We start from the raw sequence: 26,097 nt of genomic DNA on the forward strand, positions 1-26,097 counted from the left end.
GAAGTTGGGAAGAAAAAAAACGATGAGGGAAGAGGGATATGAAGAATAAATGTTGCTTAATTAGTCCAAAACAATAAGGGACAATGGGAAAAAAACAAGGCAATAATTTCAATGTACAAGGATGGAGATAAATTTGGATATAGAGAGGCGTGATTGTCGTTAGTTTCCTATTGGATCATGATTTACAATCCTGAAAGATTTTGTTTCTAAATTTTTGGGGCATAAAAGAAAAATATTGCCATGCTAGGTGCCAACTCCTTAGGCTCTGAGAGTGAATAATGTAGATCCTCTAGAATGTAGGGTTGGGGTAAGGGAGCAAAGAGAGGTCATCTTATGTGGTCATCAATGTTTTAATATATATTAATAGAATTTGTTACAAAAAAATATTTAATAAGATTGATTGAGAATTTTAGGGGTAGTTTTGGTCATTTAAAATGCTTAAATGCTATATGGACAATTTCTTTTAGTGCTTAGATCTGTTCGTGGGCCGATTAGCCCAATGGGCCAGCCCGACCTAGTTCAATTTAAGTCAGGCTTGGATAGGATTTCAGGCCCGTGGGTTTGGGCTCGAGCCTAGAATATTGGGCCTGACCTTTTTCGACTTGGGCTCGGGCTTTCTCAAAAAAGCTTAGCCTGAGCCCAAGCCCGACTTAATAATATATTATATAATAAAAATATATTTTATATAATAAAAAAGCATATATATAATATAGTTTTTCTTTATTTTTCTTCTCTTTTTTTCAAGTTATAATGAGATCTTTCATTAATTTTTTAAGGTTTTGAGGTCTTTTAATATAAATAAAATAGTTTTTAATTGAATTAGAAAGGAAAAAAAATCTTTTTTTCCAAATTTTGGCCAGGCTCAGGCTTGGGCCTGAGCATATTCTGCTAATGTAGAGGCAAAGCCCGGCCCGTGAATGGGTCTATGCTCACCAATGTGGCCTAAAGGAAATATAACATAAGGTGAGTCATAGACAATAAAACTCACTCACGAGCGGCTCCCTAGAGATTTTGAAAATGGTGAGTTTAAGAGAAATGTGAAAAAGTCATGAAGAATTAAGGATTGACACTTTTGACTCCAACCCACCCATCTATCATGTGGGCCAATATGGGTCAAGCAACCCATTTGGGTCAAGAGGGTGGGTTGGGTCAAGGGTACCCATGGGGTTGGTCAAAGTCATGACAGGTTTGGTAAAGTCATCTAAGGCTTGGGTCTATGCTCCTGTATTTGATTTTTTTCACTGTTGATTTTGCTGATTCCCTATTTTCATGGCTTGAATCATGTCTTAAACCTTGCTTAGAGTATCTTCGCTGACATTTTTTTTCTCCAGCAACTTCCCTCTTTTTGCTCTCTCCTTGCGGTTGGTAAACAACAAGAACTGATTGAGTGGATCATAGAAATTTAGGTGCAGGTAATGTGGGTAAATATGGATTCTAAAAGTGAGGCACGCATAGGGCTTTAGGACATGATTCATGAGTTAATCGTCAAGAGATCAGTGCTGATTTAGTTGCCTACATCGGTGGATGGTGTTGGTGTAGTTGGTGAAGTGGTGACATCAACTTTAGCAGTCCAACGGCAGCATTAGAGGCAATTGACAGTTCTAAGTTCTAACAACGATTTATGGCAAACTTGGGAGATCACATCAGTCCTACATGCACATCTATAGGAACATCTCCCGTACTTGTCACTGGTAGATGTTCCTAATACACGGTTCGGATGTATTGTGCAGAATTTAACATAAAACTTTTAGCTACTATTAGGATCATTCGACATCCAATAAAACGAACTTGGCAGCTGGCATGAAATAAGAGCCCAGTGGGTTACATCCAATGCAGCGAACTTGGCAATTGGCATGAAATAGGAGCGCCAAGGGGTCAGATAACGGACGGACCGATGGTTGTCCCATTATTTTACTACTATGGAACACGTGTACCGAAAATCTCCTCCAAAAACTTTACTGTTTATTAGAAATATTTTTCCTTCTCTCCTCCCCCTCTCCTCACTTTTTTCATTTCCCCTCTTTCTTTGGGAGAGAAAATTGCAGTTACAGCTACAGAAAATAAAGTGAAAGACTAGTTAGGACTCATAGACGCTTGGACTTTATTTATAAGCAAAGTTGAAGATGAAGCTCTACGACATTTTCAATTAAATAGTATCCATCTAAATTCAATTAAAGTATTATTTTTGGGGGTTATGTTTGGTTTTGTCCAATCACAATATAAGTTCCGCTTTAATGAGAGTGACAATTTCCTATTCTCTAGATAATTTTGTATTTTTTTATATCTTAATGCTAATTTTATTGGTTTGTTATTATTTTTATACTATTATTAGGTAAAATTATAAAAAAAATATCTTCTTATAATAATTTTATAAACCACCTTTGTGTTTTGACCCTAACAAAAGCCTCCCCTATAGTTTTGAGAAAAAAGTGCAAATACCTCATTTCCCTTGGCTTTTTGGCAACAAAGGCATTGAAGTTATCAAAATACTATTATCCTTGTTAGTGCATTATCATACATAACTACAGTTTTAACTTTACCCTCCACTAGTTTATTTTACTAGACAACTTTCAAAGAATAATTCTCCTTGCTCTTCTTGGACAAAGGTAAAAAGGCTGATGTGAAGTAAAATTCATGCATTACATCAATTTTTTTTTATTTGGAATGCTGACAAAAGGAAGGTATTTGCACCTTTTCTTCAAAACAATAGTGAAGGTTTTTGTTGAGGTCAAAAAAGTGGGGAGTTTCATAAATTTTTTAGAAAACCCAATGAGTTTTTTTTTTATAATTTTCCTTATTTTTAATTGAATTTAAATTGATTTGAAAATAACCAAACTATATTAAAATTAATAATTGTTTGATAATTGATTTCAGTAGCACTTAAGTTGGTTCTAAATTGAATTTAATTATAAAAGTAATAATTTTTTGACAATTCCATCTTAGTTTTTAATTTATCTTATTCCTTTTATTAATTAAATTCTTTTTATTATATTAATAAAAATATTTTTATCAATAAAAATAATTATTAATTATTTTTGTTTTATTTAAGTAACTTACTGTAATATTTTTATTATGGTTAATTAATTTTTATTTTTTTTCAAATGGAATATAAATGGATTATAATTTCAAATGGAAGTAAATAATTTAGTGCAATTATATATCATGGAATATCCCAATTTCAATATAATTAATCTTTAACAATAATTATAGTTCCATGCGAATATATCTAATATATATAAAATTATAGTTAAATTGAAATGGATATATAAATAAAGTTAATGTATTTTATGCAATTTAATAGAGTAACTGAGATGAGAGAGAAGTAGCGGCATGAGTTATTGAAGGAGATAATTAATGAACAGAGATTATTAAAAGAGTTAATGGGAGAGAGAGAAAAGATAAGTTCCTTTTGAGTAGAAATGGCTGTTTATTGCAACACTCTTGCAGGTTTAGGATATTCTTCATAGTCTTACTCAGGTCCTTATGTGTCCAAGATACGGGTACCTGATATTTTTCCAAATCCAGCTTCAGCTGTTCAATGATGTGGACCGACGAATCCAGAAAAACGAGGAACCATTAGAAACATCTGCATACGCAGAAGTGGAACTTGAAGAAAGATGAGGTGGACGGGGTTGAAGGGGCAAAGGAAACGAGGGATGTGGAAGAGCTGTTGAGGAGCATAGGAGAAAAAAGGGGATAGAGGTTCAGTAGAGGAGAATGGAGGGGAGAAAAAATTAGGGATTGAAGGAGGGGGGAAGCGAGGGTGAAGGAGGCAAGATTAGAAGTGAGGTTAGAACATATAAAAGGAAAAATATAGAGCATTTCCCTTGCAACCCATTTGGCTCGCGCAACATGGATGAGAAAATAGGAATATTTGCCGAATATTTCTATTTTCTCATGTTCGTTTTGAGAGATATGATGCGATGAGATGGGATTAGTATTCTCAAAATAAGGGACGTGGGGTTTCACCAAATAGGTGCGACCCCAGTGAGACACAAAAGTTGCATGACGAGTGAGAAAATTTTGTTGAGGGTGGACTGTTCTCATCTCCCACCTCTGCAACGGTCCAAACTCCAACCACTTTATCTTTCATCTCCAGCAAGGTTTACGGCCTTCGGTAAATACTCACATCCCCTTTCAGGCTTTCATGCTATTTGGTGTTTTGTTCTACAGAAAATACCCTTATCTTCCTCCATCAACTTTGATCTTAGATCTCAGACGACAAGGAGATAGGATATTGTCTTTGTCTTCTCTAGCGAAGGTAGCCTTGTCTTCGTCTTCTCAGATGGCAAGGAGACAGGATTCCGTTTCGCACATCATCCATGTTTTATTTTTGCATTTTTTTTATCAAGAACGTTTTTCCTTCCATGTGTTTTAGGTGCTTAGCAGACAAGGAGCATAGGTTCGTCTCTGGAAATTGGAGTTCTCATCCTCATCTTCTACAAAGGTCTGTTTTCATCCTCATCATCTTCCCATATCTTCTCCCTTTGCTAACCCTTTGTAATTGGGTTGATCCTAATCTGATCCACTTTCTGGTCGGATCATATTATCCGATGTGAAGATCTGAACAGAGGTGAACCAAATTCAATCAAATAGGACCGAATCGGATCATGATCCAATCCATTTGCACCCCTAGTTATGCTACTGCACCATGCAGTTTAAAATCTAATCTAGTTTGGTCCACATGAAGTTATAACAAATAGCTGGGTGTAGGTTCTTGAAAATTGGTGACCCTTGTCAAATCTAACAACAATGGAATATGAATGGTTTTAAGGAGAAAATTGGGTTTTAAAAAGTTACAACAATCACGTGCCAATGGAATGTGACAGTATTGGTACAATTAGTCAATTGTTAGAATGTAGAAGGCATTTTAAAGGATTTGGCAAACAATCGGGTGTATAACATATAAGTCCATTTCCTAAAACTTAGTTATAACTTAAGCCCATTTGGTGGAACCGAAGCCTGTGTTCTCTAGACACGATGATGGCTAAATATCAGTTCTTTTAAACATGAAAATTGAGTAATTAACAGTGGTAAATATCTTAGTTGGTAATGTTTGGATCAGTTCTTTTCAGACGAACCTGATACAAAACCAAAATCCTTGTCGGGTCATGGGTCAAATCTTTTGAGAATTATATTCATGTGTCAAGGGCGAATCCAGGATATGTGACTTCTGCCTAGGAGTTGATCTAGGCTAAAGTGTGGGCCTGTTTGTTTCCTCTTAACTCTTACTTCTTAAGAGAATCCCCAGTCCCCTCTTGTTACTTGTTAGTTTGTTGTGCGATCCCATTTCCATGTTTGTAAACAAATTGACTATTGAGTGCAAATTCTGGTTTATTTTAGTTTTGAGTTTCAGCATGGGTTAGTTTGTTTCAGTATGGATCAAGGAAAATAAAATATGAAGCAAAGTAAAGAAAAACAGAAGTAGACCAGATTGCACTCAAATGAAACTACAATGAGAACAAATGGAGTGCCAAGAAATGCAATACCAGCGTCCACCAATATTTTAACAATTTGCTGGAGTTCATCAGTCTCACTCAAATCGATAATTGATACGTCTTTAACTCGTCAAACCAAATGCATAATCTTTATAGTTAGTAGGTGTACTTTTGTTCATTCACAGACATCAACTGAGAATAAGCACGACCACTCAATGAATTTATACTAATTCTGCTCTCTGTTTCAACTTTCAAACACACAGATGAAATGCAAATGGGAAAGAACTGAAGAAGAAGCTATGAAGACATGTCATCCTAGCAGCAACTTACCCGAGAAGATACAAGGGAAGAATAATGGTAGACTTCTAATTGTATATACACACAAAAAGCTTATGATGTTATGTACAAGGCAGTGCAAAACTGCAAATATAATTTTTGAAATGTTGGATGAGACTTGATCACTTGACGGTGTAAGGCCCGTGGCCTTTGAAAAGGCACTTTCTTTCTATTTCTTCTTTTCAGTTATTCTTGATATAATGTTATGCCCCAAAAAAATAGGAAAATCATGAGGAATACAATCAATACAAAGATTATCTTAATCATCAGCCACCGGTTGGATGAGATAATGTTGAGGTTGAGTTCTCATTTGCCAGTGTGTCGTCCATGTTCTCATCAATCCTGTCAGGTTGAGTTCAAACAGAAGGAAGGTTAGATATCATTAACATATCCTTGACCACAGATTAGGAATCACAGATTCCATTCTATATTTTAATGCAAGAAAAATAAAATAACCATCAAATCACCGTCATTAACATATCCAACTGCTAATTTTGTATAGGATGTCTTAAGAATTAGAATGGATATTGAATGGTCAGACATTCAGACTGCCTACATATTTATGTGAAAGAATAGACAGTAATTTTTGCCCACAGACTAGAGATTGCTCAATCTGGCCATGAATATATTTGCTAAGCATATAAACAAATCATTCTGAGGCCATGGTTTAGTTGAATTGCTGGCAAAACAGGGGGTGACGAGTTCTATGTTTAGGGGAATGCAACAAGGGGGATTTGTACTTAACAATGAACCTGAATTTGAAGGTTAGTTGAGGCTGACCATCCTTTCAATCTTTGTTTACTTTATCTCTACTCAATGTAATAAAATTATTCTTCGTTGCTGAGTTTCTATACTTTAAGATTAAGTTTACACTTATGAAAATCATGGACAATTATCACGGAAATACAGTTGCTAGTTGCCATGGAACCTAGTGAGATATCCAAGGACAATTTTTACTTAAAAAAAAAATCACCTACTACAGAGCAAGATACCAGAACAGAATTAATAAGCAATATTTCAGATTTGGGTGGGGGTTGTTAAATGATCCATAATACAACCTAGGCAGTTCAACAATTTGAGATGTTTGTAGCAGTCTAGCAGATGTGCACACATATTGAATGGGACCAACTTCAGAGATTGGATGGGCTAATAATAAGCCAAACCAATGATTGCCAACCTGTAATTATATACATATTATTTTTGAAACAGAATATGTAACTATATACATATTATTGGGTTCATTTGTCTGGTGGGAAAGAGCTCTACTGCAACTTAAAGGAAACCAGGAAATGCATAGGTTGATTATAATATATGCAGTCTCCAATGAAACCTATGGGACGCATGGTGTATCAGGGTCCCAAACCATCTACAAGCCTTATAACATATCAGCTGATAAAGTAAGAAATGAATAAATACATTGAAGGGAACCAATAGTTTGGTTTAATTTTGAGCAATAAATACCGTAAGTTCGAGAGTAGAAACGTAGAATATAAAACCTGATTGCAAGCTCTCCTTGCTGAGAGTAAAAACAAAAGGAAGAGGAACCAATACAACCACAAGAAAACACCAAATGAACCGGATGTTTGAGAAATTTACATCAAAGAGTTGATCGGCTTCCTTATAGTATTGCCGCGAGAGGTTGTGCATCTTGCCGGCAAGTTGAGCATTCTTCGTGCCTGCACCCAGAAGAACCAAGGATATTATTGTCACCTCCACAACCGATAAACCTTTTCTTCAAAAAATTTTAAAATTTAGGGAAGTACACATTCTACAACAAACACATACCCGTGCCGCTTCCGAATCCGTATGACTTCCGAGCCTTTTTTCCACGCCCACGCCATTCACCTGCCAAGAATATCTAATTAGAAATAGGTGGAGAAGAAAAAGTTTAAGAGTGTATACAGAAGAAATGGGTTAGAGTGGCTCATTCTGGACTCCAGCGTATGCGAGGCCATGGCTGTTCACTGCTACAATTCGAACGCTTGAATCGGCTCCGTGGATCCAATCTCCTAAAAGTGGCAATGCATGAAGGTGTCGGTGCTGAGGATTATTAATAAATTCAGAAAAATTACAAGCAGAACAATGGCAATATAGCAATTAGTAACCCACACACCCACAAGAAACATCCATTCAGTTATCCTATAGAATTAAAAGAAAATGGAACTGAATTAAGCACGGATGTTTCCTATACTTACATTGATATCGCAATTTAGTAACCCATAAATCCAAACGAAAACACCAAATGAATAAGAGAATTAAGAAGCTTACACCGAAGAGTTGATCGGTTTCCTTATAGTTTTTCCGCGATAGGTTGTGTATCTTGCCCGCAAGTCGAGCATTCTTCATGCCTGCACCCATAAAACCCGAGGATATTATAGCCACTGCCATGACCGACAAACCTTGTCTTCCAAAACTGATATAATTTAGGTATGCAGACATTGAACAAAAAACACATACCTGTGCAGCTTCTGCATCCGTATCGCTTCCGAGTCTCCTATGCGCTCACGCCCTTCACCTGTCAAGAATATGTAATCATAAACAGGTGGACAAGAAATAGTTTAGAAGTAAATATAGAAGAAATGGGTTAGAGTGGCTTCTTCTCGATTCCAGCGTATGCAAGGCCTCGGCGGACTACTGCCCCAATTCGAACGCTTGAATCAGCTCCAATGACGCAATCTCATGGAAGTGGCAATGCCTGTAGAAGCCAAGGGGAGTATTAGAAAATTAAAAACAAGATACAAGCACAAAAACGACAATGAAGCAAGAGAAGACCTTATAAAAAGTTTCAATAGATATAACCAATGTTGGGTTACACTATCGTAGTCATTCTGATACGGCAGTTGACAATGCGAACCCATTAGAATGTTCATGCAATGACAAGGCAGAAATTGCATTAGCAGAATTTATTAATTCGTGTGAATCCAAAATCAACTTCGCAGGACAAAATCTTATGCTTCAATAACAAAGGTACGAACATCGAGTGCAGTTTTGAAAGGTCCTTACCTCGAAATACAGGTCCGAAGGGAGAAGAAAAAGGGATACCAACCTTGCTGTAGCATAATCACTCTCATCGTTCATGTTCTTGAAGGGGCTGTCAACGGTTCAGGTCTACCCGACTGGCCCGAATAAACCCAACCATTTATAAAGGATCCGGCTCCATGGTTATGTTGAAATATATAATTGGGTAGGTTCCGGTTCTCGCCCCTCCCGAATTGATTCATGCCCAAAACCGATTATTTTGTTAGCCATATATATTATTTCCTTCGTTTTCTTATAGTTTTTCTCTTATCATAGGTTTAAAGTGTCAAATCTGATAGATAGATAAATAAAGGTGTTTAACGTTTTAACATATAAGTAACTTAGTATTTTTCTATCAATTTAATTAACGATATATGACTAAAGTTTAAATTTTAGTTTGCAGTTTAAATAAGAAAAGTGGTTTTTTTTTAGCTTAAATGGTTCGGTATTAAACCTATGTTTTTGTTTCAACCTAAATTTTAAGTTAAAATGGACGGTTTTGGGTCCAAGATTTTGTCCCAATTAATCATCTATTCGGGAGTGCTTCTACCTAGACCGGACCCGGATCCCACCCGTTGACAGCCCTATATTGAATGGCGGCCAATTTTCGGTCGAGCCACCACTCAAAGCTTGATGAGAAATAGTCAGTCACTTATCCGAAGGAATTAAAAGAAACTTGAAGTCCTTTAAGCAAGAGATGTGTACTATATACTTACATTATTAACAGAAACCGGAAACAATAGTATGGCGCAATAGTCAGAATGCCCACCCCAAAAGTTGCAACGCCTCGAGCAATCCAAAACTACACATATAACCAGAGAAAATTAGTAAGCCATACACAAAAAAGAGGACACAGAATGAAGTAGAGAGTTAAGAAGCTCACACCGAAGATTGGACCAGCTTCCTTATAGTAAAGCCGTGAGAACTTGCACAGCTTGCATGCAAATCGAGCATTGTTCGTGCCTACCCATAGGAACCTACGATATTATGGTCACCTCCACAACCGGCAAACTTATATTCCAAAAGTGTTAAAATCTAGGAATGTAGACATTCTACAACAAACACATAATTGTGCCGCTTCCGAGTCTCCTTTCCGCACCCACGCCATTCACCTGTCAAGCATATCTAATCAGAAATAGGTGGGGAAGAAATGGTTTAAGAGTGTATATAGAAGAAACGGGTTGGAGTGGCTCATTCTGGACTCCGGCGTATGCGAGGCCATGGCTGGTTGCCGCAACAATCTAAACGATTGAATCAACTCCACGGATGCAATTTCCTGAAAGCGGCAATGCCGAAATATGCCAGTCAACAGGACTATTAAAAAATTAAGAAAAGTTACATGCACAATGACAGGAATAGAGCAATTAGTAACCCACACACCCACAAGAAACATCTAGTCACTTATCTTACGGATTTAAAACATAAAAGAAGTCAACTAAGCTAGGGATGTGTCAAATATTTACATTGATACCGAAAACCGGAATCAATGGTAAGGTGCAGGAGTTGGTAAGCCCATCCCCAAAATTTGCAACGCCTCAAGCAATCTAAAACTGCATATATAACCCAAGCAATCTAGGAACCAATACAACCACAAGAGAACATCGAATGAGCCGGATGTTTGGGAAATTTACATTGAAGAGTTGATCAGCTTCCTTATAGAATTGACGCGAGAGGTTGTGCATGTTGCTCGCAAGGCGAGCATTCTTCGTGCCTGCACCCATAAGAACCAAGGATATTATTGTCACCTTGACAACCGGCAAACCTTTTCTTCAAAAATTTTAAAATTTAGGGATGCACACATTCGACAACAATTGCATACTTGTGCCACTTCCGAATCCGTATCACTTTCGAGTCTCCTTTCCGCACCCACGCCATTCACCTGTCAAGAATTTCTAATCAGAAACAAGTGGAAAACAAAATGTCTAAGAGAGAATAAAGAAGAAATGGGTTAATCATGAGGATGCACCCACGCCATTCACCAGTCAAGAATTTCTGATCACTACTACAATTCGAACGCTTGAATCAGCTCCGCGGATGCAATCTCCTGAAAGTGGCAATGCAAGAAGGTGTTAATCATGAGGATTACTAACAAATTAAGAGAAGTTTCAAGCACAACAACGGCAATTGAGCAATTAGTAACCCACACACCCATAACAACATCCAGTCATTTATCCTACGGAATTAAAATAAAACGGAACTGAATTAAGCACGGGATGTTTCCTATACTTTCATTGGTATCGAAAATAGGGAACAATGGTAAGGCGCATGATCCGGCAAGCCGATCGCCAAAAGTAGCAAAGGCTCGAACAATCTAAATCTACGCATATAGCCAAATCAAAATAGTAACCCATACACCCAAACGAGAACACCGAATGAAGTTGAGAATTGAGAAGCTTACACCGAAGAGTAGATCGACTTCCTTATAGTATTGCCGCGAGAGGTTGCGCATCTTGCCCGCAAGTCAAGCATTCTTCGTACCTGCACCCATAAGAACCAACGATATTATGGTCACCTCCACAACCGGGATGTTTCTTATACTTACATTGATATCTTAAACAGGGAACAATGGTAAGGCACAGGATTCGGTAAGTCGATCACCAAAAGTAGAAACGCCTCGAGAAAATAAAAAACTACGCATATAACCAAAGCAATTTAGTAACTCATACATCCAAACGAGAACACCAAATGAATATGAGAATTGAGAAGCTTACACCTAAGAGTTGATCAGCTTCCTTATAGTTTTTCCGCGAGAGGTTGTTTATCTTGCCCGCAAGTCGAGCATTCTTCGTGCCTGCACCCATAAAACCCGAGGATATTATAGCCACTGCCTCGACCGACAAACCTTGTCTTCCAAAAATGATATAATTTAGCTATGCAGACATTGTACAAAGAACACATACCTGTGCAGCTTCTGCATCCGTATCGCTTCCGAGTCTCCTATGCGCTCACGCCGTTCACCTGTCAAGAATATGTAATTAGAAACAGGTGGACAAGAAATAGTTTAGAAGTAAATATAGAAGAAATGGGCTAGAGTGGCTTATTCTGAACTCCAGCGTATGCAAGGCCTCGGCGGACTACTGCTCCAATTCGAATGCTTGAATCAGCTCCAATGACGCAATCTCATGGAAGTGGCAATGCCTGTAGAAGCCAAGGGGAGTATTAGAAAATTAAAAGAGGTTACAAGCACAACAACGTCAATAAAGCAAAAGAAGCCCATATAAAAAGTTTCAACAGATATAACTGATGTTGGCTTACACTATCGCAGTCATTCTGATACGGCAGTTGACAATGCGAACCCATTAGAATGTTCCTAGAATGATGAGGCAGAAATTGCATTAGCACAATTTATTAATTCGTGTGAATCCAAATTCAACTTCCCAGGGCAAAATCTTATGCTTCAATAACAAAGGTACGAACATCGAGTGCGGTTTTGAATGGTCCTTACCTCGAAGTACAGGTCCAAAGCGAGAAGAAAAAGGGATACCAACCTTGCTGCAGCACAATCCCTCTCATCGTTCATGTTCTTGAAGGGGCTGTCAACGGTTCAGGTCAACCCAACTGGCCCGAATAAACCCAACCATTTATAAAGGATCCGGCTCCATGATTATGTCGAAATAAATAATTAGGTTGGTTCCGGTTCTCGCCCCTCCCGAATCGATTCAGACCCAAAACCGATTATTTTGTTAGCCATTTATATTATTTCCTTCGTTTTCTTAAAGTTTTTCTCTTCTCATAGGTTTAAAGTGTCGAATCTGATAGATAGATAAATAAAGGTGTTTAACGTTTTAACATATAAGTAACTTAGTATTTTTCTATCAATTTAATTAACGATATATGACTAAAGTTTAAATTTTAGTTTGCGGTTTAAATAAGAAAAGTGGTGTTTTTTAGCTTAAATGGTTCGGTATTAAACCTATGTTTTGGTTTCAACCTAAATTTTAAGTTAAAATGGACGGTTTTGGGTCTAAGATTTTGTCCCAATTAATGATTTGTTCGGGAGTGCTTCTACCTAAACTGGACCCGGATCCCACCCGTTGACAGCCCTATCTTGAATGGCGGCCAGTTTCTGGTCGAGCCACCACTCAAAGCTTGATGACAAATAGTTAGTCACTTATCCGAATGAATTAAAAGAAAATGGAAGTCCTTTAAGCAAGGGATGTTTCCTATATACTTACATTACTAACGGAAACCGGAAGCAATAGTATGGCGCAATAGTCGGAATGCCCTCCCCAAATGTAGCAATGCCTCGAGCAATCCAAAACTACACATTTAAGCAGAGCAAATTAGTAAGCCATACACCCAAAAGAGGACACAGAATGAAGTGGAGAGTTGAGAAGCTTACATCGAAGATTGACCAGCTTCCTTATAGTAAAGCCGTGAGAGCTTGCACAGCTTGCCTGCAAATCGAGCATTCCTCGTGCTTGCCCATAGTAACCAAGGATATTATGGCCCCCTCCACAACTAGCAAACTTATATTCCAAAAGTGTTAAAATCTAGGAATGCAAACATTCTACAACAAACACATACTTGTGCCGCTTACGAATCCGTATCAGTTCCGAGTCTCCTTTCCGCACCCCCGCCATTCACCTATCAAGAATATCAAACCAGTAATCGATGGAGAAGAAAAGGTTTAAGAGTGTATATAGAAGAAATGGGTTGGAGTGGCTCATTCTGGACTCCAGCGTATGCGACGCCATGGTTGGCTACTGCAACAATTCGAACAGTTGAATCAACTCCGCAGACGCAATTTTTTGAAAGCGGCAATGCCGGAATATGCCAGTCAAGAGGAGTATTAAAAAATTAAGAAAAGTTACATGCACAATGACAGGAATAAAGCAATTAGTAACCCACACACCCACAAGAAACATCTAGTCACTTATCTTACGGATTTAAAAGATAAATTAAGACAATTAAGCTAGGGATGTGTCGTATATTTACATTGATATCGAAAACCGAAATCAATGGTAAGGCACATGAGTTGGAAAACCCATCCCCAAAATTTGCAATGCCTCGAGCAATCTAAAATTGCAAATATAACCCAAGCAAATTAGAAACCAATACAACCGCAAGAGAACACCGAATGATCCTGAGATTCGAGAAATTTACATCGAAGAGTTGATCAGCTTCCTTATAGTATTGCCACAAGAGGTTGCGCATTTTGCCTGCAAGTCGAGCATTTTTTGTGCCTGCACCCATAAGAACCAAGGATATTATTGTCACCTCTACAACCAACAAACATTTTCTTCTAAAAATTTTAAAATTTAGGGATGCACACAGTCGACAACAATCACATACCTGTGCTGCTTTCGAATCCGTATCACTTTCAAGTGTCCTTTCCGATTCTCACCCCTTCGAATTGATTCAAGCCCAAAACCTATTATTTTGTTTGCCATATATAATATTTCCTTTGTTTTCTTATAGTTTTTCTCTTATCATAGGTTTAAAGTGTAAAATTTGATAGATAGATGCAGAAAGGTGTTTAACGTTTTAACATATAAATAATTTTGGATTTTTCTATCAATTTTATTAATGATATATTATTAAAGATTCAATTTTAGGTTGCGATTTAAATAAGAAAAGTGGTTTTTTTTAATGTTTATATGGTTTGGTTTTTAACCTTTGTTATTGTTTCTACCTAAATTTTAAGTCAAAATGGATGGTTTTGGGTCTACGATTTTGTCTTGATTAATGATTGGTTCGGGAGTGCTTCTACCTAGACCAAACCCGGATCCCACCCGTTGACAACCCTATCTTGAATGGCGGCCAATTTCCGGTCCATCCAACACTCAATGCTTGATGAGAAACAGTGAGCCACTTATTCCAAGAAATTAAAAGAAAATGAAAGTCAATTAAGCATGGGATGTGTCTATACTTACATTGTTACCAAAAACAGGAAATAATGGTAAGGCACAGAAGTCGGAAAGCCCTTCTCCAAAAGTAGCAATGCCTCGTGAAATCCAAAACTACACATATAACCCAAGCAAATTAGTAACCCATACACCCACAAGAGAAATAGGTGGAGAAGAAATAGTTTAAAAGTAAATATAGAAGAAATGGTTTAGAGTGGCTCATTCTGGACTCCAGCGTATGTTAGGATATGGCTGATTTCTGCTACAATTCGAACGCTTGAATCAGCTCTGCCAACTAAATCTCCTAAAAGTGGCAATGCCTGAAGATGTCTGTCAAGAGGAGTATTAAAAAAAATTAAGAAAAATTACAAGCTCAACAACGGCAATAGAGCAATTAGTAACCCACACACCCAGAAGAAACAACCAGCCACTTATCCTACGGAATTAAAATAAAACGGAAGTCAATTAAGCACGGGGTGTCTCTTATACTTACCTTGATATTGTAAATCGAGAACAATGGTAAGGCACAGGAGTCGGCAAGTCCATCCCCAAAAGTAGCAGCTCCTCGAGCAATCCAAAACTACACATATAGCCCAAGAAAATTAGTAACCCATACACCCACAAGAGAACACCAAATGACACCGAGAATTGAGAAGCTTACACCAAAGAATACACCGAATGCATAGAATGTATATCTGGGGACATGGAATATTCTTGAGCTGCTATTTTAATTACTTAATATGTATTTCTTTTTTATTTTTGACAATAGGTAACTTTCATTAAGAACCAAAAGGAGACGGTGTGCATGAGAGTATGTACAAAAAACTGAGAGCCCAAAAAAGCAAAAAAATTACAATGGAAATGTGTTAGCACTATACAGTGAAGCCCTATCCACCCCTGATTTTCCTAAAGAATCAGTCATATTCAGTTCCCTAGAACCCATCTAAAAGAAGAAAAAGCTCTTGAGTTTCGTTGAGCAAGTGGCCCAAAATCCAAGGAACCTCTTCTTGGTTAGCAGCCCATCATATGGCATATCTTCAATCACCCTCCACCACAAAGAGGGCAGAGTGAATAGTTCTAGCCATCCATGAGCAGTTAAACCCATAAAAAGAGCTCTGACTTTCGCTTCAACCACGTCTGTAATGCCAATAGGTCCACTATAAGTCCACAATACTGTTCCAGCAGAGTTGATTATGAGAACATCAATCCCTGCCAACCCCTACCATCTGAAATTATTCTGCAACTTCCATTAAAGTTTAGCAGGAACTTTCAACTTGTCCTTAGAGATAACTTGGGTGGGAACAAAGGAACTAACCTAGAAGAGAGGAGGATACAGCTTAGATTCCTATTAAAGTACTTACATGTTAGGGCCCATTGAATGAGGGTTAGGGCTGATAGAATATTAGATTCCTTTGTTGGTATGCCCTCAGACTTTCTACGGGGTTAGGCCTTTCACTAAGTGCATCAGGAGATCCAGAACTGATGCCAAGTGTTATATCCTGTCTTTGGCAATCAGGGTTGGATCATCTAGAGGAACTACTTGTCTTCTAGTACAATCATTTTGAAGGCGAACAACAAATAAAATCTTTGATTCTTTCGATGGTAGGCCCTCAGAATTTCTAAGGAGTTAGGCCTCTCACTAAGTGCATCAGAAGGGCTAGGACTCATGCCAAATGTTATAACTTGTCTTTGGCAATCATGGGTTCGATCATCTAGAGATGACACAAACCCCATTTTACTTGCTCCAGCTGCTAAACTACCAAATCCCGGTGTTACATGATTGTTGATGCCTGCAATAACGTCTAATCCATAAGCCTTAGGTAGTAATGGTAAGATGTGGTAGTAGACAAAAAAAATTGCATCTGCCCATAAAAAAAGGTCACACACCAAAATGCAGAGCTCCTGTACATATTAATTATCGACTCAGTTTAAGGGTCCTCTTTGGGAAATTCCCACAAGAGGAAGAGATGAAAGAGTGTCCATAGACTCAGAAGTCGCAGAAAAATCTACCACCACCATTTTTAAACATCACAGGACTAAAGACATTCAGGTGCACACACACAATTCAGCTTTTAGACTTTTGTTTGATCTTAGCTTTGACATGGTAATGGACCTAGTTTGAGTTTTGTTTGGGTGATTAGAAATCAATCCTTTTGGTTTGAATGAAATGGAAAATCAGGATATATTGGGTGGAAGTAATAACAAATGATTTAAGTTGTATTTGGTTTGATAAAAAATAAGAGAGAAACAGAAGGTTGATATGTAGTTTGTTTCAACTTTGGCTGTTGTGCACTTAATGAAGTTTGTTTGAACAAGAGAATATGTGTGACCATGATCCATTTTTTCCATTCTCTGTACAACCACTAAATTTCAGAGGAACTAGATTTGTAGATAAATTTCGTAGGTGCATTTCTTAACTGCTGAAATATAACCAGAACTCAATTTTTAAGTGCATATGATATTTTGTTGATGGAAAGACCATAGATAAGGCTATATTACATATCAATGGCATAACAACCATATAGTAAGATGAGACCAATAAATGTAGAAACAAAAACATGCATGCTATTGTGCAATTTGACTAGCAAATCACTAAGCACATGAGGAGAACAAATTCAATTCAGTACCTTACTATCTACTTCATGAGAAATTTGAAACCAATACAAGGATAATATCAATTCGAGATGATAATAATAAAATTGGAGATGCATAACAATTGCTTAAAAGAAAATTCCAACCTCTCCCTTATAAAGCTTAAAAGAAAGATCATTCATGAAGCACAAAAGTTACTCATCAGAGAGAGAGACATAAGATAAATTTCAACCTCTCTCTCTCTCTCTGCATAACAATTGTAGACCATCAGTTTTTAAATATTGAATTCATAATGTAGATCAGAAAATAATAAAAACAATTCCCTAATTGTACAGGTTTGGTTTGTACAGGACCTACAGGTTTCCTACCTTTTCCTTCAAATCAAACACAGCCTTAGTTTTTCCAAACTTTCTAAACTTTTGCCTTCTTCACCTATGACCCTAAATCAGGTATACTTCACTAAGATTACCCAGTGATCCTACATCAATTTGGTATAGAGCATTTTTTTTGCTGAAACTCCCATGTCAGTCCAACATTTCTTTACTGCTTGGGGTTGGGGGTCAGTATAGTATTCTTGATTGTTGAATAAAATGAGCATAATATGTAAAGGGTTTCCTTTGTCAAAGCAATAAAATACCCACATAACAGATTGAGAAAGTAAATAGCACTTATCCCCTAACCAATGCAGCCTTCATCTTCCTATCTAACTTGGAAGTTGGAACCAACCTAGCTACCCATATTATTAAGCTGACCCAGGCAAGACAGCTTTCACCAAATACCAAATACTTAACAAAGTTCCCATCTTCTATCTTAATAAGCAAAGTTTTGTTGGGTAATTAGATTCAGTAAACAAATTAATAACATCAAAGAGTTGCAATACATAACTATGCACATCAACCAGTTAGTTGTTGGAATCTAATGGAGAAAGGCCCAATTAAATAATTCTTAACATTCCGTTCATCTACTCCTGCTCTCTACAAGTAAAATAAAGGTCAAGAAGAATCCCAACGACAAAAAAATGTAGATAACAAGGTTGATATATATTAAATATTTTTGGGTCCAACATGGAGCCTTTTTTAACTTCTCTATTTATCTACCTTTTCTTGACTTGATCAATTCAGACATTACCATAATCCAGCCAGCAGCAGAAAAACCCACAGATGCCACTAACCTAAGAGGTGTTTGGCGAGTCATTTTAGGAAGATTTTCCAAAAGCTCAATATCTCAACAGACTGGTGAGCTTTCACAGGTAGATCCTCAAAGACCAAAGAGACTGTTTGGTTGCAAAATTTTAAAGATCTTTTCAAAAGCTAGAAAGACCAAAAGACTATTTGGCAAGCATACTTGTCAATCCCTCTTACATACGTATTAAATGTCATGTTCGGGACCCAATAGCACATTCAAACATGAAAATATTATTTGTGGGTCCCACTTACGCATTTACCTATGCAAAATATTAAAATGGGCCCTACTCACACATTTACCTATACAAAAAATTTAATTGGACATTAAAGAGGTAACTGGGTATGAGGAAAAGTGTGTAAGATACAAGTTCCAAGAACAAATCATATTTAAATTATCAGTGTGACAACAGTTGTAGGGGTTCATCTTTCTGGCAAGATTTAGTTGTAAACCAAGGTACGCCACCCTTCCTAAATATCAAATCCACAGTCAAAAGGCGGAGCTCCTGTACATATTAATTATTGACTCAGTTGAAGGGTCCTCTTTGGGAATTTCCCACAAGAAGAAGAGATGAAAGAGTGTCCATAGACTCAGAGGTCGCAGCAAAATCTACCACCTCCATTTTTAAACATCACAGGACTAAAGACATTCAAGTGCACACACAATTCAGCTTTTAGACTTCTGTTTGTTCTCAGATTTGACATGGTAATGAGCCTAGTTTGAGTTGTGTTTGGGTGATTGGAAATCAATCCTTTCGACATGGTAATGGACCTAGAAAGATTGAGTAAATCTGAAACTGTTGGAAGACCAATTTGTTTGGCATCTAATGAAAGCAGTTTGAAATCAGATCTGTTATCAGATCTCTGTATGACAAAACTTGGACAACAAAACAAATTAAATCCCACCCAAAACTGTTATTAGATCTGTTATCGGATCTCTGAATGACAAATGTTGGACACCAAAACAAATTAAATCCCACCCAAGAAACTAAAAAGACAGATACACCCATGCATGAAAACCTTTTGAAAAGGTTCATTTGGTAAGAATACATTAGTACTTGCATGGGTTAAACCAGGATGGATTTCTTACCCTTGAAGATAGCAAAGCTTTACAGGGAGAGTTTCAGACGCACTAGTCAGTACCATCAACAGGAATGTTCATTCCAATTAAAAATTCGAAAAATACACAAATGTGGTATGAATGAAATGGAAAAACAGGATATATTGGGTGGAAGTAATAACAAATGATTTAAGTTTTATTTGGTTTGATGAAAAATAAGAGAGAAACAGAAAGTTGATATGTAGTTTGCTTCAACTTAGGCTGTTGTGCACTTCATGAAGTTTGTTTGAACAAGAGAATATGTGTGACCATAATCCATTTTTTCCATTCTCTGTACAACTACTAAATTTCAGAGGCACTAGATTTGTAGGTAAATTTCGTAGGTGTATTTCTTAACTGCTGAAATATAACCAGAACTCAATTTTTAAATGCATGTGATATTTTGTTGGTGGAAAGAACACCATAGATAAGGCTATATTACATATCAATGGCATAACAACCATATAGTAAGATGAGACTAATATATGTAGAAACGAAAACACCATAGATAAGGCTATATTACACATCAATGGCATAACAACCATATAGTAAGATGAAACCAATATATGTAGACACAAAAACATGCATGGTATTGTGCAATTTGACTAGCAAATCACTAAGCACATGAGGAGAACAAATTCAATTCAGTAACTTCTATCTACTTCATGAGAAATTTGAAACCAATACAAGGATAATATCGACTCGAGATGATAATAATAAAATTGAAGATGCATAATAATTGCTTAAAAGAAAATTCCAACCTCTCCCTTAAAAATCTTAAAAGAAACATCACTCATAAAGCACAAAAGTTACTCATCAGAGAGAGAGACATAAGATAAATTCCAACCTCTCTCTCTCTCTCTCTCTCTCTCTCTGTACATAACAATTGCAGATCACCATTTGTTAAATATTGAATCCATAATGTAGATCAGAAAATAATAAAATCAATTCCCTAATTGTACAGGTTTGGTTTGTAAAGGTCCTACAGGTTTCCTACCTTTCCTTTCCTCTCCCTACCTTTTCCTTCAAACCAAACACAGCCTTAGTTTTTCCAAACTTTCTGAACTTTTGCCTTCTTCACCTTTGACCCTAAACCAGGTATACTTTACTAAGATCAATTTGGTATAGAGCATTTTTTTTGCTAAAACTCCCATGTCAGTCCAACATTTCTTTACTGCTTGGGGTTGGGGGTCAGCATAGTATTCTTGATTGTTGAATAAAATGAGCACAATATGTAAAGGGTTTCCTTTTCCAAAGCAATTAAATATCCACATAACAGATTGAGAAAGTAAATAATACTTATCCACTAACCAATGCAGCTTTCATCTTCCTATCTAACTTGGAAGTTGGGACCAACCTAGCCCTATATATTATTAAGCTGACTCAGGCAAGACAGCCTTCAAAAAATACCAAATACTTAACAAAGTTCCCATCTTCTACCCTAATAAGCAAAATTTTGTTAGGTAATTAGATTCAGTAAGCAATTTTTTTTTTTGATAAATGGATTCTGTAAACAAATTAATAACATCAAAGAGTTGCAATACATAACTATGCACACAAACATGTTAGTTGCTGGAATCTAATGGAGAAAGGCCCAATTAAATCATTCTTAACATTCCATTCATCTACTTCCTTCTCTCTACAAGTAAAAGAAAGGTCAAGAAGAATCCCAACAACAACAAAATGTAGATAACAAGGTCGATGTATATTAAATATTTTTGGGTCCAACATACTTGTTGTGCAAGATGGAATTAAGAATTCAGGCCCAGTTAATATTGCATTCTATTTTGCTGTCCCAATGGTTCATAAATTCTAACAACCAACCAGCATGGTGGCCTAATTTGAATGGTTAGATATTTCATTATTCAGAGGTATCTGTGTGCATGTGTTCTAGTGTGTATGTGTGTGTGTGTCTGAGAGAGAGAGAGAGAGAAAGAGTATGTGCTGTACTACCATAACATTTAAGAAATAGCAAACTGGATCATTGGCCACCTCTTTTATTCCCCATCCTCCTTTCATTTCCAAGTTTCATAGAAGATTCAGTAGTACCAAGATGGCAAAAGAATGGTATATGGTTTGTCCTATACTTACAGTGTCAGCAAAAAAACCAATCAGAATGGTAAGGCACAAGAGTCAGAAACCCCTTCCTGACATGACAATAAACAAAAGCTCACCCATGGAAGACCCTTTTCTTCTAAGCTTGCTCATGGTTTCATGTGGAAAGACTGAAATAGACATATATCCAATAAACAAAAGCTCAGCCATGGAAGCCCCCATTGGTTGCATTGAAAGAACCCTAATGGACAGGACCTCTATATTAAAACACTTTGAAGGCCAGAATTACAAAACTTTAGAGATCAATAGGATGGAAAAATATTTTTGCATCTTACGACAAGCATGAATACTTATTATATAATTGCATATGACTTTCACGGTGTATACTAATCAACCATGTATAGAATGTATATCTGGGGACAAGGATCGTTTATTGAGCTGCTATATTAAATTACTTAATATGTATTTTTTTTTTTTTTTTTGACAAGAGGTAACTGTCATTGAGAACCAAAAGGAGGGGATGTGCATGAGAGAATGTACAAAAACAGAGAGCCCAAAAAAGCCAAAAAATTACAATGGAAATGTGTTACCACTATACAATGAAGCCCTACTACACCTGATTTTCTAACGAATCAGCCATATTCAGTTCCCTAGAAACCCATATTCAGTTCACTGCTACAATTCGAACGCTTGAATCGGCTCCGCGGATGCAATCTCCTGAAAGTGGCAAAGCATGAAGGTGTCGGTGATGAGGATTATTAATAAATTCAAAAAATTACAAGCAGAACAATGGCAATAGAGTAATTAATAACCCACACACCTACAAGAAACATCCATTCAGTTATCCTACGGAATTAAAAGAAAAGGGAACTGAATTAAGCACGGGATGTTTCCTATACTTACATTGGTATCGAAAACCGAGAACAATGGTAAGGCACAGGAGTCAGTAAGCCGATCGCCAAAAGTAGCAACGCCTCGAGAAATCATAAACTACGCATATAACCAAAGCAATTTAGTAACCCATGCATCCAAACGAGAACACCAAATGAACCTGAGAATTAAGACACTTACACCGAAGAGTTGATCGGCTTCCTTACATTTTTTCCGCGAGAGGTTGTGTACCTTGTCCGCAACTCGAGCATTCTTCGTGCCTGCACCCATAAGACCCAAGGATATTATAGCCACTGCCACGCCCGACAAACCTTGTCCTCCAAAAATGATATAATTTTGGTATGCAGACATTGTACAAAAAACGCAAACCTGTGCAGTTTCGGCATCTGTATAGCTTCTAAGTCTCCTTTGCGCTCACGCCCTTCACCTGTCAAGAATATCTAATTAGAAACTGGTGGACGAGAAATAGCTTAGAAGTGAATATAGAAGAAATGGGTTAGAGTGGCTTATTCTGGACTCCAGCGAATGCAAGGCCACGGCGGAATACTGCTCCAATTCGGACGCTTGAATCAGCTCCAATGACGCAATCTCATGGAAGTGGCAATGCCTGTAGAAGCCAAGAGGAGTATTGGAAAATTAAAAGAAGTTACAGCCACAAAAACGGCATTAAAGCAAGAGAAGCGCATATAAAAAGTTTCAACAGATATAAGCAATGTGGGCTTACACTATCGCAGTCATTCTGTTACGGCAGTTGACAATGCGAACCCCTTAGTGTGTTCCTGCAATGACAAGGCAGAATATGCATTAGCAGATTTTTTTAATTCGTGCGAGACCAAAATCAACTTCGCAGGACAAAATCTTATGCTTCAATAACAAAGGTACGAACATCAAGTATGGTTTTGAAAGGTCCTTACCTCGAAGTACAGGTCCGAAGGGATACCAACCTTGCTGCAACACAATCGCTCTCATCGTTCATGTTCTTGAAGGGGCAGTCAACGGTTCAGGTCCACCCGACTGGTCCGAATAGACCCAACCATTTATAAAGGATCCGGCTCCATTATTATGTTGAAATAAATAATTGGGTCGGTTCCGGTTCTCGCCCCTCCCGAATCGATTCATGCGCAAAACCGATTATTTTGTTAGCCATATATATTATTTCCTTCGTTTTCTTATAGTTTTCTCTTATCATAGGTTTAAAGTGTCGAATCTGATAGATAGATAAATAAAGGTGTTTAACGTTTTAACATATAAGTAACTTAGTATTTTTCTATCAATTTTATTAACGATATATAACTAAAGTTTAAATTTTAGTTTGCGTTTTAAATAAGAAAAGTGTTTTTTTTTAGCTTAAATGGTTCGGTTTTAAACCTATGACGTTGTTTCAACCTAAATTTTATGTTAAAATGAACGGTTTTGGGTCTAAGAGTTTGTCCCTATTAATGATCTGTTCGGGAGTGCTTCTACCTAGACCGGACTCGGATCCCACCCGTTGACAGCCCTATCTTGAATGGCGGCCAATTTCCGGTCGAGCCACCACTCAAAGCTTGATGAGAAATAGTCAGTCACTTATCTAATGAGAATAAAAGAAAATGGAAGTACTTTAAGCAAGGGATGTGTCCTATATACTTACATTATTAATCGAAACCGGAAACAATAGTATGGCGCAATAGTCGGAATGCCCTCCGAAAAAGTAGCAACGCCTCGAGAAATCCAAAACTACACATATACCAGACCAAATTAGTAAGCATAAACCCAAAAGAGGACACAGAATGAAGTGGAGAGTTGAGAAACTTACACCGAAGATTGGACCAGCTTCCTTATAGTAAAGCCGTGAGAGCGTGCACAGCTTGCTTGCAAATCGAGCATTCCTCGTGCCTGCCCATAGGAACCAAGGATATTATGACCACCTCCACAACCGGAAAACTTATATCCCAAAAGTGGTAAAATCTAGGAATGCAGACATTCTACAACAAACACATACCCGTGCCGCTTCCGAATCCGTATCAGTTCCGAGTCTCCTTTCTGCGCCCACATCATTCACCTGTCGAGAATTTCTATTCAGAAACAGGTGGAGAAGAAAAAAGTCTAAGAGAGAATAAAAAAGAAATGGGTTAAAGTGGCTCATTCTGGACTCCAGCGTATGCGAGGCTTTGGCTGATCACTGCTACAATTCGAACGCTTGAATCAGCTCCGCGGATGAAATCTCCTGAAAGTGGAAATGCGTGAAGGTTTCAGCCATGAGGATTGTTAACAAATGAAGAGAAGTTAAAAGCACAACTACGACAATTGAGCAATTAGCAATCCACACACCAACAACAACATGAAATCATTTAACCTACGGAATTAAAATAAAACGGAACTGAATTAAGCACGGGATGCTTCCTATACTTTCATTGATATCGAAAACCGGGAACTATGGTAATGCGCAGGAGCCGTAAAGGCGATCGCCAAAACTAGAAAAGCCTCGGAAAATCTAAATCTATGCATATAACCAAAGAAAAATAGTAACCCATACGCCTAGACGAGAACACCGAATGAAGTTGAGAACTGAGAAGCTTACACCAAAGAGTTGATCGGCTTCCTTATAGTATTGCCGCGAGAGGTTGCGCATCTTGCCCGCAAATCGAGCATTCTTCGTGCCTGCACCCATAAGAACCAAGGATATTATGGTCCCCTCCACAACTGGCAAACCACATATTCCAAAAATGCTAAAATTCAGGGATGTAGACATTCTACAACAAACACATACCCGTGCCGCTTCCGAATCCGTATGACTTCCGAGCCTTCTTTCCACGCCCACGCCATTCACCTGCCAAGAATATCTAATTAGAAATAGGTGGAGAAGAAAAAGTTTAAGAGTGTATACAGAAGAAGTGGGTTAGAGTGGCTCATTCTGGACTCCAGCGTATGCGAGGCCATGGCTGTTCACTGCTACAATTCGAACGCTTGAATCGGCTCCGCGGATGCAATCTCCTGAAAGTGGCAAAGCATGAAGGTGTCGGAGATGAGGATTATTAATAAATTCAGAAAATTACAAGCAGAACAATGGCAATAGAGTAATTAATAATCCACACACCTACAAGAAACATCCATTCAGTTATCCTACGGAATTAAAAGAAAAGGGAACTGAATTAAGCACGGGATGTTTCCTATACTTACATTGGTATCGAAAACCGGGAACAATGGTAAGGCACAGGAGTCAGTAAGCCGATCGCCAAAAGTAGCAACGCCTCGAGAAATCATAAACTACGCATATAACCAAAGCAATTTAGTAACCCTTGCATCCAAACGAGAACACCAAATGAACCTTAGAATTAAGAAGCTTACACCGAAGAGTTGATCGGCTTCCTTACATTTCTTCCGCGAGAGGTTGTGTACCTTGGCCGCAACTCGAGCATTCTTCGTGCCTGCACCCATAAGACCCAAGGATATTATAGCCACTGCCACGACCGACAAACCTTGTCCTCCAAAAATGATATAATTTAGGTATGCAGACATTGTACAAAAAACGCATACCTGTGCAGTTTCCGCATCTGTATAGCTTCTAAGTCTCCTTTGCGCTCACGCCCTTCACCTGTAAAGAATATCTAATTAGAAACTGGTGGACGAGAAATATCTTAGAAGTGAATATAGAAGAA

At 37.7% G+C, this 26,097-nt stretch overlaps 2 long non-coding RNA genes across 3 annotated transcripts; both read right to left on the reverse strand.

The window, feature by feature from the left end:
- Positions 1 to 5,784: 5,784 nt before the first annotated feature.
- Positions 5,785 to 11,930, reverse strand: LOC109115526 (uncharacterized). Of its 2 annotated transcripts, none has more exons than XR_016078795.1 (13): positions 11,841 to 11,930; positions 11,693 to 11,750; positions 11,191 to 11,583; positions 10,763 to 10,836; positions 10,612 to 10,671; positions 10,424 to 10,503; positions 9,676 to 10,068; positions 8,547 to 9,594; positions 8,232 to 8,469; positions 8,043 to 8,122; positions 7,560 to 7,783; positions 7,371 to 7,450; positions 5,785 to 6,116 (listed from the first exon to the last, which is right to left on the reverse strand). It is a non-coding gene; the product is annotated as an uncharacterized LOC109115526 (long non-coding RNA). The 2 variants fall into 2 exon arrangements; XR_002023291.2 differs by having other exon boundaries at positions 7,560 to 7,814.
- Positions 11,931 to 12,052: 122 nt separating this feature from the next.
- On the reverse strand, positions 12,053 to 15,222 carry LOC109115533 (uncharacterized). The gene is made up of 5 exons (XR_002023294.2): positions 15,135 to 15,222; positions 14,088 to 14,971; positions 13,899 to 13,978; positions 13,135 to 13,811; positions 12,053 to 13,053 (listed from the first exon to the last, which is right to left on the reverse strand). It is a non-coding gene; the product is annotated as an uncharacterized LOC109115533 (long non-coding RNA).
- Between the last annotated feature and the right edge of the window lie 10,875 nt (positions 15,223 to 26,097).

This window comes from Nelumbo nucifera, chromosome 7 (assembly GCF_055504915.1).
Source record: "Nelumbo nucifera cultivar China Antique chromosome 7, China Antique-T2T, whole genome shotgun sequence".
NCBI lineage: Eukaryota > Viridiplantae > Streptophyta > Magnoliopsida > Proteales > Nelumbonaceae > Nelumbo > Nelumbo nucifera.